The sequence below is a fragment of the Colobus angolensis genome, unplaced genomic scaffold (assembly GCF_000951035.1).
Source record: "Colobus angolensis palliatus isolate OR3802 unplaced genomic scaffold, Cang.pa_1.0 Scaffold6, whole genome shotgun sequence".
In the NCBI taxonomy this organism is placed as follows: Eukaryota; Metazoa; Chordata; class Mammalia; order Primates; family Cercopithecidae; genus Colobus; species Colobus angolensis.
This window is the reverse complement of record NW_012119598.1, coordinates 5,169,275-5,181,833: the sequence shown is the minus strand read 5'-3', so window position 1 is coordinate 5,181,833 and position 12,559 is coordinate 5,169,275. Positions and strand designations below refer to the sequence as shown.

Below are 12,559 nucleotides of genomic sequence, written 5' to 3'. Positions count from 1 at the left end.
GGCTAATTTTTTGTGTTTTTAGTAGAAATGGGGTTTCACCATGTCAGCCAGGCTGGTCTTGAACTCCTGACCTCAGGTCATTCACCTACCTCAGCCTCCCAAAGTGCTGGGATTACAGGAGTGAGCCACTGTGCCTGGCCTTAACATTGCTTTTATTTTATTTTATTTTTATTTATTTATTTATTTTTGAGACAGCATTTTGCTCTTGTTGCCCAGGCTGGAGTGCAATGGCGCGATCTCAGCTCACTGCAACCTCTGCCTCACGGGTTCAAGCGATTCTCCTGCCTCAGCCTCCCAAGTAGTTGGGATTACAGGCATGTGCCACCACACCCGGCTAATTTTGTGTTTTTAGTAGAGATGCGGTTTCTCCATGTTGTCAGGCTGGTCTCGAACTCCTGACCTCAGGTGATCCGCCTGCCTCGTCCTTTTAAAATGCTGGGATTACAGGCGTGAGCCACTGTGCCCGGCCACAACACTGTTTTCGATAATTCCTCAATGTTGCTACGTATAAACCTGGTTCCTTTGTTTTACTGCGCATATTGTTCCATTGCAGTTTATTTATCCATTCTTCTACACACAGACATTTGAGCTAGTTCCAGCTAATCGCTACTATAAAGCAACGCTGCAGTAAACATCTTTATTTGTCTCTTTGCACACATGTACAAGTGTTTCTTCAGAAGGAGAATTGGGTCAGAGGTTGTACTCATTTTCTACTTTGCTGGATAATGCCAAATTGTTCTCCAAAGTGATTGCATCAGTTTGCATTCCCCCTAATAGCGGATGAGAATCTTTGGTTTCCCATGATCCTCTCTAACACTTGGTTTTATCAAAATTCTAAAGTTTTTCTAATCGTATGGGAGAGTGAAATGATTTGTGGGAGTGAAATGTGGATTTATTTGCATTTACATGTTTGTGGTAAAGCTGTACAACTTTTCCTGTATTTGTTTTATTTTTATTTTCACTTATTATTACTTTTTTGAGACAGAGTCTCACTCGGTCACCCACGCTGGAGTGCAGTGGTGCAATCTTGGCTCGCTGCAACCTCTGCGTCCCAGGTTCAAATTGTGTCTCAGCCTCCCTAGTAGTTGGGATTACAGGTATGCACCACCAAGCCTGGCTAATGTATTGTAGTTTTAGTAGAGGTGGGGTTCACCATGTTGGCCAGGCTGGTCTCCAACTCCTGGCCTCAAGTGATCCATTTGCCTCAGCCTCCCAAAGTGCAGGGAGCCATAGAGCCCAGCCTGTATTTGTTGACTATATCTGTTTTTTCTGTGAATTATCATATGTATCATTTACTCATTTTTTTATTGTATTTTCTTTAAAGTTTATTTAAAATAATCTTAGCATGTTTTGTATATTAATGCTTTGTTTTTTGTGTTGCAAACGCTTTCCTTTAGGCTTTTGTCTTTTTAAATTTTTTCTAAGATGTCTGTTATTGTGTTGACGTTTTTAATTTTCATGTAATTCAATTTATGTTTTCAAACATTTGTCCATTTGGGGTCTTATTTAAGAAACCATTTCCAGCTGGGCGCGATGGCTCACGCCTATAATCCCAGCACTTAGGGAGTCCACGGCAGGCGGATCATGAGGTCAAGAGATTGAGACCATTGTGGCCAACATGGAGAAACCCTGTCTCTACTAAAAATACAAAAATTAGCCAGGCATGGTGGTGTGTGCCTGCAGTCCCCCCTACTTGGGAGGCTGAGGCACCTGGCTATTTTTTTTTTTTTTAAGACGGAGTTTCGCTGTTGTTGCCCAGGCTAGAATACAACATAATCTCGGCTCACTGCAACCTCTGCCTCCCAGTTTCAGGGGATCCTCCTGCCTCAATCTCCTGAGTATCTGGGATTACAGGCATGCACCACCATGCTAATTTTGAATTTTTAGTAGAGACGGGGTTTCACCATGTTGGCCAGGCTGGTCTCTAACTCCTGACCTCAGGTGATTCACCTACCTTGGCCTCCCAAAGTGCTGCAATTACAGGTGTGAGCCACTGCACCCAGCCCCTTTTGTTTAATTTTTGTTGCAGATATTTCTTAGGTTTTTTATTTTTGGTCTGTGACATTGTTGTGTTTTGCATCTTTGTGTGTGTGTGTGTGTGTGTGTGTGTGTGTGTAATTAAATCTATCAATTTCCCCTATCATTCCTTTTATTACTTTTATACTTAGAAAGCTTCTACTTGCCTCAAATCAGTCACATATGGTTTCCTTTAGAAAAACTTTTACAGTTGTCTTTACAACTTGTTTTTCATCATATAAACAAGATGTTTATTATTATTTTTAAAGACAGCACAAAGGAGTTTCATATGAAAAGAAATTCCCGGCCGGGCGCGGTGGCTCAAGCCTGTAATCCCAGCACTTTGGGAGGCCGAGACGGGCGGATCACGAGGTCAGGAGATCGAGACCATCCTGGCGAACACGGTGAAACCCCGTCTCTACTAAAAAAAATACAAAAAAACTAGCCAGGCGAGGTGGCGGGCGCCTGTAATCCCAGCCACTTGGGAGGCTGAGGCAGGAGAATGGCGTGAACCCGGGAGGCGGAGCTTGCAGTGAGCTGAGATCCGGCCACTGCACTCCAGCCTGGGCGACAGAGCGAGACTCCGTCTCAAAAAAAAAAAAAAAAAAAGAAATTCCCTTCTTTTCCTCTCAATTTCCATCTCTGCTCCCCAGAGGTCATCACTGTTAGCAGTTTCTTGGGTATCAATTCCAGAGTATTTCGTGAACATCAGGCATAAACAGGAGTCACAGTGATAGACCATTTAGGGAACTCGTTCTGTCATTTCAGAGCTGCTTGTCCCAAAGCTCAGTAGGATTGGCTTTAATGTCTCTCCACTCCTAGGGGAGTTGCTAGGTGATTCTGCAAACCTCACCAAGAGGCCACCAAACCGGCCCTGCAGCCATGTCCCCTGCACCCTCCTGACCTATGTAAGCAGAGGTCAGGAAGGCTGTGGGAGGATTCCCTCGAGCAGGCAGTACTCAGTCTAGGGCATGGGTTCTTTATCCGTCCTTGGCACGTTGTGAACATGAAAGGGAAAACGATTCCATCCCTATTTTTACTATCCTCTAGCTGAAATGTTGCATTTCCCTCAATCATGAATGTAGGCAACAAACTACAGTAGTACTAGCAACAACCGTAACTTAGTCTCTAGTAGAAAGCACACGTGTTTTCATATTATATACAGCTGTTGCACATATAGCAAAATACCTTTATACTCATCACTAGCTAGAAATCACTGTTAGACCTTGTCATATCATGTTTTAATAAAATATCATCTAAGTGAAAGAAGTCAGAAGCAGAAGGACAACCACTACATCATTTCACTTACTTGAAGAATATAAAATAGTTAAACGCGTAGAAGCAGAGTGGAATGATGGTTGCTGGGGGCTGGGGAGCCGGAAACAGGAGGTGTTGGTCAAAGAGTACAACATTTCCCTTATACAAGATGAAAGAGTTCTAAAGAGCTACTGGAGAGCATGCTGCCTATAGTTAACAGAACTTGCATACATTTACCAGGAGGGTAGATCTTAACTGTTAAGTGCTCTCATCCCCGCCCCTCTCTCTATCACGCGCACACATGCACATAAATACGGAGGGCAGGGGGAAGCTTTTAGAGATGATGGATATGTTTATAACATAGACTGTGGTGATAGTTTCATGGGGGTGCACTTATACATTAAATATGTACAAAGTTTTTTTTTTTTTGAGATGGAGTTTCACTCTTGTGGCCCATGCTGGAGTGCAATGGAGCGGTCTCAGCTCGCTGCAACCTCTACCTCCCAGGTTCAAGTGATTTTCCCCGCCTCAGCTTCCTGAGTAGCTGGGATTACAGGCATGCGCCACCACGCCCCCGGCTAATTTTGTATGTTTAGTAGAGATGGGGTTTCTCCATGTTGGTCAGGCTGGTCTCGAACTCTAGACCTCAGGTGATCCACCCACCTCGGCCTCCCAAAGTGCTGGGATTACAGACGTGAGCCACCATGCCTGGCCAAAAACATCATTCGAAGGAGTCCACAGCGTCACCATACCTCCAAATGGACCCACGCACAGGAAAGACGTAAAGGGAGAGTGTGGTGTGGGGCGATTCCCCTACAGGCTCTTCCTTGCCAGATGAAGGACTCCAAGCTTGCCACTGGGAGAAACCGAGACCTACCTGTAAATGGGAGGCTGCTGTGCCCCGCTTTGCTCACTGCTCGCGGAGATGCTGGGGTCTGAAGGCCCATCCTGGTGCTGACACTGGCACAGAATAATGAGAACAGTGCTGAGAGAGGGGGACCCGTCCTCTTTCCCATCCCCATCTTCCCTCCATCCCCATCCCCCAACTTCCCATCCCTGTGCCCTCCCTTCCCCCTCACTCAATTAGGAGTCTGACTGAACATAGAAACTGGTCTCTCCTTTTCATCTAGAGAATTCTGAATGCAAAAGTCTTGCTGGAGCAGCCCGTCCCAGCGGGATGAAGAGAAAGCAGACAGAGAGAGTAGCAACACTCGCCCCATTTGGAATGTGGAGTGGAAGGATGTGCTGTGGGCCAAGTGAATGCAGCAGACAGTGACTCAGGCTGTCTGACTGGTGCCCCGCCCAGGGTGGCTGGCCGGTGCGGAGACCCCTGCCTCACATCCTCCAGGCTGCGATGGGGATGGCTGTGCAGGAGCCTAGGAGTGGGACTCTGAGATGACCCAGTATGCATCAGACAACAGTGCCCTGGAGAGACCCTCAAAGGTCTCTTGAGCCCACACAAGGGGACCCTCCCAGAGAGAGCTTGACTGTTAGGACAGCTGCATGACTTACATAAAAGCACCTTTCCCCTAGTCCTTTCCCCTCCCTTCCCCACAACGCCAGAGGAGTCAGAAACAGCAGAGGGCTGGGCATGGTGGCTCACGCCTATAATCCCAGCACTTTGGGAGGTTGAGACAGATGGATCACTTGAGGCCAGGAGTTCGAGACCAGTCTGGCCAACATGGTGAAAACCCATCTCTACTAAAAATACAAAAATTAGCCATCACCTGTAATCCCAGCTACTCGGGTAGCTGAGGCAGGAGAATGGCTTGAACCCAAGAGGCGGAGCTTGCAGTGAGATGAGATTGTGCCATTGCACTCCAACCTGGGCAACAGAGTAAGACTCTGTCTCAAGAAAAGAAAGAAAAGAAAGAAAGAAAGAAAGAAAGAAGGAAAGAAAGAGAGAAAGAAAGAAAGAAAGAAAGAAAGAAAGAAAGAAAGAAAGAAAGAAAGAAAGGAAGGAAGGAAGGAAGGAAGGAAGGAAGGAAGGAAGGAAGGAAGGAAAGAGAAAGAAAGAAAGAAAGGAAGGAAGGAAGGAAGAGAAAAGAAAAGAAAGAAGGAAAGAAAGAAGGAAAGGAAATGAAATGAAATGAAATGAAATGAAATGAAATGAAAAAGAAACTGCAGAGAAAGAGAGAAGACTAGTAAAATGCAGAAGGAGCAAACAGCCCACCTTCCAAAACAGGGGCTGTGAGCCTGGCCTTAGGTGGAGGGGAAAAGCCTTTAAATGAATATAAAATTAATCTTTGCCTTCACTTACTGAACTTTTCATACCTGAGATGGAGTCTTAATGAACAGAATGAAGTCTGTCTTAAAACTGAGTGATTAAAAGGCTGTCCATTGAGCCCAAGGAGTAAGGAAGGGGACAAAAATTTGGAGATTTGGAGCCAGAGGTTGAAAAAAGTATTTCATGGTGTGCACTAAACGATTTAGACTGGTCTTCTGTAATATTTATCCATTTGTTCTCTGTCTTTTTAAAAACACACAACCACTGCTTTTTTTTTTTTTTTTTTACTTTATCTGAGTCACATTCACTTTTATGGTTTCATTTTTTAAAAAACATGAAACTTTTTAATCTAACTGGAATTGATTTTGCCATGCTGTGGGGGAACAGGGACATGGCTTTTACCCTGAAGTTAGGATTGCAGTGTGGCCAGGAAAGCCCTGGATTGTCACTGCATGCCCCTACCTGGGAGGTTTCAGTGAAGAGTCATTGACATTCCTCTTGAAACTTGCAGGGCTCTCTGCTTGATCGTCATCAGGCAGGCTACTGCTCAGGCCCTGGGGAAGGAGAGGAAAGCAGAGCAGCTGAGTCACCAGGAGGGAGACACTCATGTGTACAGGGAATCTGTACCCAGAGCTGCGAGGGAACGCGCTTCCTGGCTCCGGGCCACACAGGCTGAGCAGCAGTGGGAGGCTGACTGCCTTGGGTGGTTGAAGCAGAATGCTAAGGAATAGGATGGATTTGCTGGCGTTTCTTGGAGGACCAGAGGTAGCTTTCGCTGCTCCTCTCTCTCTCACTCTGCAGCGCTGCAGGGACTCCTCACCAACTCTGTCATCCCTGTTCAGCCAAATACTCCATCTAATCCTCCTATCTCTGCCTGTCTTCCAGGCCTCTATCTTTTCTTTCATTTTCCTTTTCAATCTTAAATCTTTTTTCCTCCCTTTCAATTGCTTATCTATTGCTTTCTCCTTATTTTTTCTCATTACCTTTTTTTCCCCCTCAAAATTGAAGGGATACTGAGAATTTTTTTCCTTACATTTTTTTTTTTTTTAAACAAGATCTGTCTCTGTTGCCCAGGCTGGAGTGCAGTGGTGCAACCATAGCTCATTTGCAGCCTGTAACTCCCAGGCTTGAGCAATCCTCCCCCTTCAGCCTCCTGAGTAGCTATGACTATAGGCACTCACTACGATGCCTAGTGAATTTTTTATTTTTTAATGTGTTTGTAGAGATGGGGTCTTGCTATCTTGCTCAGGCTGGTCTTGAATTTCTTGCCTCAAGTGATGCTCCAGCCTCTACCTCCCAATGTGCTGGGATTACAGGCATGAGCCACAGTGCCCAACCATTTCTTCCGATTAAATTAAATTAACTAATTAATTTAGAGACAGGGTCTGGCTCTGTTGCCCAGGCTGGGGTGCAGTGGCACAATCATAGCTCACTACATTTGCAATCTCTAGGGCTCAAGCAATCCGCCTGCCTCAGCCTCCTGGGTAGCTGGAACTACAAGCATGCGTCATCATGCTTAGCTAATTTTTGTATTTTTTGTAGAGACAGGATCTTGCTATGTTGCCTGGGCCAGTCCCAAACTCCTTGACTCAAGTGATCCTCCTGTCTCAGCCTCCCATCCCAGAGTGCTGGGATTACGGGGATGGACCACCATGTCCAGCCATTTCTTCCTATTTTAAATCAACTCTACATATTACTTTTAAATTATCACATATTTAAAATTTGTATTGTGGACTATTTCATTCATACAAGACAATATATTATAAAATAAAATGACCTCATGTAATTGACACCCAAAAGAAATAAAACATTACCATCTTCCTCCCCCTTCCACAGATTACTAGTCTCTTGAATTTTCTTGCATGTTAATTTTTGCACGAGGCATTTTTTTTTTTTTTTGAGACAGAGTATTGCTCTGTCACCCAGGCTGGGGTACAGTGGTGTGATGTTGGCTCACTGCAACCTCTGCCTCTGGGATTCAAGTGATTCTCCTGCCCCAGTGTCCTGAGTAGCTGGGATTACAGGTGCATGCCACCACACCTGACTAATTATTGTATTTTTAATAGAGACGGGGTTTCACTATGTTGACCAGGCTCTGGTCTCGAACTCCTGACCTCAAGTGATCTTCCTACCTCAGCCTCCCAAAGTGCTGGGATTACAGGCATGAGCCACCACGCCTGGCCAGGAGGCAACATTTCAAGAAATGTTTCGTGGATCCACAATGGAAGGATGAGAGACAGAGGGAGCCAGAGGCACCTGACATAGACCCTGGAATTCTTACCATTTGAATTAGATCACGACAGCCCCTTTAAAAGGCATGCTTGTTATTTAGGTAGTTTAATACACTAGTACCCTCTAATACTGTAAGAAGGATTTATGTCTTAACTACTCATAAAGATGAAAATAGGTTGGGAGATCCACGATTTATGTGAACATTTCATGTGAAAAAGACCTGGAGGCTTCAGTTAGCTACAAGATTTATATAAGCTGAAGGTGTTAAGTGGTTTTGAAAAAGACAAATACAATCGTATAGTGTATTACCAGAAGTGTAATGTTCCGGACACAGGAGATGCTAGCAATGGAGTAGTCACACTAGTCAGAACAGCACAGTCAATGCTGAGCATCGTGACAGAATGAGCAAAGGAATACCTGTACTTGTTCCAAGCCCAGCAGTTGAAAACACGCAAAGCAGCAGCAAACAACAGTGTTACCGGTAATCTCATCACTCCAAACAACCACGTTTAGCTTTTTTTGGAAATATTTTTCCAGCATATTTGCCAAATAGGTGCTAACAATTAAGAGGGACAGCAAGGTGGAATGTGTGCAGAGGAAAGCCACCAGAATGGGGTGGGTAGTGAGGCATCGAACTGCAACTGCATGAAGAGGTATGTCAGGCCAGGGAGCGAGGCCAATTCTTCTGTGTTGTTTCAGAGAATACTGTTGGAATCACAGAGAAAGGGAGGACCCTGCAAGGGGATGCTGAAAGAGGTATGTTCTTTCTTTCTTTCTTTCTTTGAGATGGAGTTTCACTCTTGCTGTCTAGGCTGGAGTGCAATGGTGCAATCTCGGCTCATTGCAACCTCCGCCTCCTGGGTTCAAGCGATTCTTCTGCCTCAGCCTCCCAAGTAGCTTTGATTACAGGCATGCACCACCACGCCTGGCTAATTTTGTATTTTTAGTAGAGATGGGGTTTCACCATGTTGGTCAGGCTGGTCTCGAACTCCTGACCTTGTGATCTGCCCGCCTCAACCTCCCAAAGTGCTGGGATTACAGGCATGAGCCACCGTGCCCGGCCAATCTTCACATTTCCTGCCTCTGTAGGAGAACTCAGCTTAGTTGACGAACAAGACTTTAAAATGGACTTGCTGAGCAGGAAGACATTTGGTGCCAGTACTGGAACCGTTACGCTTTGTCTCCACAGAATGTCTTTCCCTCACTTGGAAGCATGTAAATGACATTACCTAATTATAGAATCTCAGAAAAACACAGAATTAAGTCTCCATGGTCGCTTCTGTAGTTTACCTCCAGCAAAGGTTTGTAATCTCAGGCTGGTTTTGCTGTGCCACCAAGAACCCACCTTTATCATTTTCCAGACTGAAAGTGGTTGGAGACACTTGTTCTGGTAATATTTCCAGTAAACCCTCATCAGAAAAATATATTTATTGTAAGAAAATTGCCTGATGCTTTCAGAATAGAAAAGCTCTTGAGGTTTTGGATATTTCAAGGTACTGTACTATTGTCTCTATCTTTTTTTTTTTGACAGAGTCTTACTTTATGGCCCAGGCTGGAGTGCAGTGGCATGATCGTGACTAATTGTAACCTCCGCTTCCCAGGCTAAAGTGATTCTCTCACCTCAGCCTCCTGAGTAGCTGGGACCACACACATGCACCACCATGCACAGCTAATTTTTGTATTTCTTGTAGAGACAGGATTTCACCCTGTTGCCCAGGCAGGTCTCAAACTCCTGACCTCAAGTGATCCACCTGCCTTGGCCTCCCAAAGTGCTGGGATTATAGGCATGAGTCACCATGCCCAGCCTCTACCTTTTAATCCTAATCAAAATGTGATTTGGCAATTTTTTTTTAGACGACGGATTTCTAATTACTTAGGGAACGGGCCTTCTGCATATGAACATGTGAGGATGTCTCAGATCCATGCCTAGGTGTGATGAATATTCTCTTCTCTAAAGCAATGTAGATCCTGGGAATAATCCCATTTGGTCTGGGCTTTAGATGTGCCAGAGGTCTGAGAAGGTATCAAGGTCTAGAAATGTGGATGTGGGTTTTGCATGCTCAGTACAACTTGTTGATTCTGGTGTGTGTATATGGACACAAAATAAAGTTTCAGAGAAAGTAGATTGGAAAAAGGCTTGAAAAAAGCTTGAGCAAAAACAGGCTGTAGGGCCTCTTTAGGATCTTGCTGCATGCCAGCACAAGGGAGAGTCTGTTTGGGGGAATTTCAGGGGTGGAAAAAAGATGCTACAGAGCTGGGTTTGTGTGTTCGGAGAAGAGGGAATTCTATCCCACTCCATTGTTGACCTGCTCACTATGTGCTGTAATTGATGAGTTTCTGTGCCTGACTACCACACTGGGCTGAGTAGGCAGAGAGAAGACATTAAATAAGGGTTAAGTTGAATTGGTTTGACCCTAAGAGGGAGACTGGGACCTGGGAGGAAAGATCTTTGGGAAGATGTGTGCTGAGACTGGGCTTGGGAAGTAGAACCGAGACCAGACTGAACCCTGGGTACACCCTGGTGTGTACTAAATTAGTGGAATGGCATGGAACTGTGCAAATAGTTAAAGCTGGATTGTAGAGAAGTCATTGTGCCACTTCAAATGGCCAACTGACCTTGAGAACTGGAGAGGGCACAATATGGCAAAGTGCACAGAAGGCTCTGAGCCCACGACATCGCTTTGAAGGATGATACTTTCCTATCTCTTTACAAACAAAAGCAGAAAGCTACCCTGGCCACTGAAGCCCTCCGCCTGGGGCTCACTGGAATTTCTTGACAAGTCTCCAGTAAAATGGACTTCCTTTCCCTTTAGCAAGCAAGAGTCCAAGATTCCTCGTCAGGTGTGCAGGGAAATCAGTCCTTTCTGGAGACCTCTGAAGAGTTTCATTAACTGGTTTCTCAGTGCCTGGCTTTCATCATCTTTTCCACTTTTCAGTTCAGCCACTAGTGTTCAGGACCTGGAAGCAATAATTGGAAATGTTCTAGAAGCAAGCGGGATGGAAGAGGAAGTCTGTGCAAGGATGGGGGAGTGAAGAGGAGGAAGCGGAGGCTGAAGAGCCACGTGCAGCAGGAAAGCCCACACGGGGGACAGGGGCTTGGGAATGCCACGGCACAGGCAGTGGCCTTAGGGGTGAGCCCGAGGCAAAGTCCACCTAAGCATCCAGCCAATTGGCTCAGACGTGGACCAGCCTGCTGCTAATCATCCACAAACAAGCTTAATTTTGCTGGGTGTGACCAGTGATAAAAGAAGTAACAGTCGCAGTCATTTCATGGGAGCGGAGTGATAACACTCTTCAGAGAAACTGTTTAGTTGAAGAAAGAACCCTTAAAAAGGAAAAAAAAGAAAAAAAAAGCTAATTCTGAAGCATGGGTTAACTATCAAATGTGTGCTTGCAGGGCGTCTCAGTTGTAAACCCCCTAACCAACAAATGGCTTCGGTCAACAGCAAGGAGCTTGCTGCCATAACCCTGGAGGAGGGGCAGTCACAGCTTTTAAATGTGGAAAAGGTTGGTAACCCAGGAGAAAGAGCCAGCAAGACTGAAACCAACCAGTCCTAAACCACAGACAGAAAAAAGTCAACATACCGTTTGTCACCATGTCACCACCAGCCTTGCTAAAGAGCACTCATTGAGTGCATGAGCCCCCAGGTGGCGGCTGAAATCCTCAGCAAACACGACACTGTATTTTATCACGCTGGCATCCCACCCTAGAGGGCAGCTGGAAGCGGTTTGTCAGGGAAAATTCAAGAAAGAGAGTCCACATCTACCCAGGGCTTATGCTAAACACAGTATCAGATGGAGGCACTTGAGAAATTTACTTTCATTTGGTGGAGGGAGGGGGTGAGTGGGAGGCAGGGGATAATGACTGAACAGAGAGAGGGAGGGAGAAATGAAAGCTTTGAGTAAACAGTCAATACTTGGCTGGACTTGTGTGAAGAGAGATGACTTGGTAGTTTTCCTCCTTGTTCTGTCCTAACTCATACCCCTAACAACAGATGGGCTTGAGTCTGTGGAAGGCTGTGTTGCAAATCCACCCCATGTATGGACAAGAAGCTTTTTTTATGGTGTTTGAGAGGAGTTCTTAAGTTTTCTCTCCATAAATCCATGAGGTACCTACCCTTCTTCCTCACCTGAATGTATGACATTTTTGGACAAACTGTCATTACTTAATGATTTAGATTACATCGAAGACGTTGAAAGGAAGAAACCCACACTTCTCTGGAAACCCTCGGTTCAATGGAATGTCTTCTTCCTTTCACCTCATTCCTGGTATTGGCAAATAGCTACTTTGTGTCAAGTAAGTGGAGATACATTTGGAGTTTCTAGGAGGGTTTGGGGAAAATATATTTCTTAAGTTAGTAAAATGTAACATTATTAAACAAAGTGACTAAAACTATGTATTTAAATGTATAAATGCACTTAGGGTAAGGTAGAAAGTTTGAGGGTGGGGAGACTAATTTTAGAGCCTACTTTGTGTTAGGTATTTTTTTGGAAATTGTATTACTTAATCCTTACAACAATCAACGAGTTACCCATTATTTCCTACATTTTACAAAGAGAGGGATGGAATTTCAGACTAACTTGTCTTCCAAAAATCGTAAGCACCCTTCCCATGAAGACTTGTCTTTTCATGAGACATTAGCTGCTATGATGCTATCATTGTGTGAGGAATTTCTGAAGTTCAATGCTAACAGAATGAATTCTAATTTTGGGATCATTTATTCTTTTTTTAATTTAATTTTAATTTTATTTTATTTTTTATTTTTTTAAATTTTTTTTTTTGAGACGGAGTCTTGCTCTGTCGCCCAGGCTGCAGTGCAGTGGCCG

At 44.7% G+C, this 12,559-nt stretch overlaps 1 protein-coding gene across 1 annotated transcript in view; it reads right to left on the bottom strand.

Moving 5' to 3' along the window:
• The window catches only part of CDYL (chromodomain protein, Y-like), a 260,878-nt gene that overhangs the window by 226,739 nt on the left and 21,580 nt on the right, over positions 1-12,559 (bottom strand). The window contains exon 3 of the mRNA XM_011962628.1: positions 4,151-4,233. The gene's annotated coding sequence lies outside the window, so the exon portion shown is untranslated. The remainder of the gene's footprint in view (positions 1-4,150; positions 4,234-12,559) is intronic.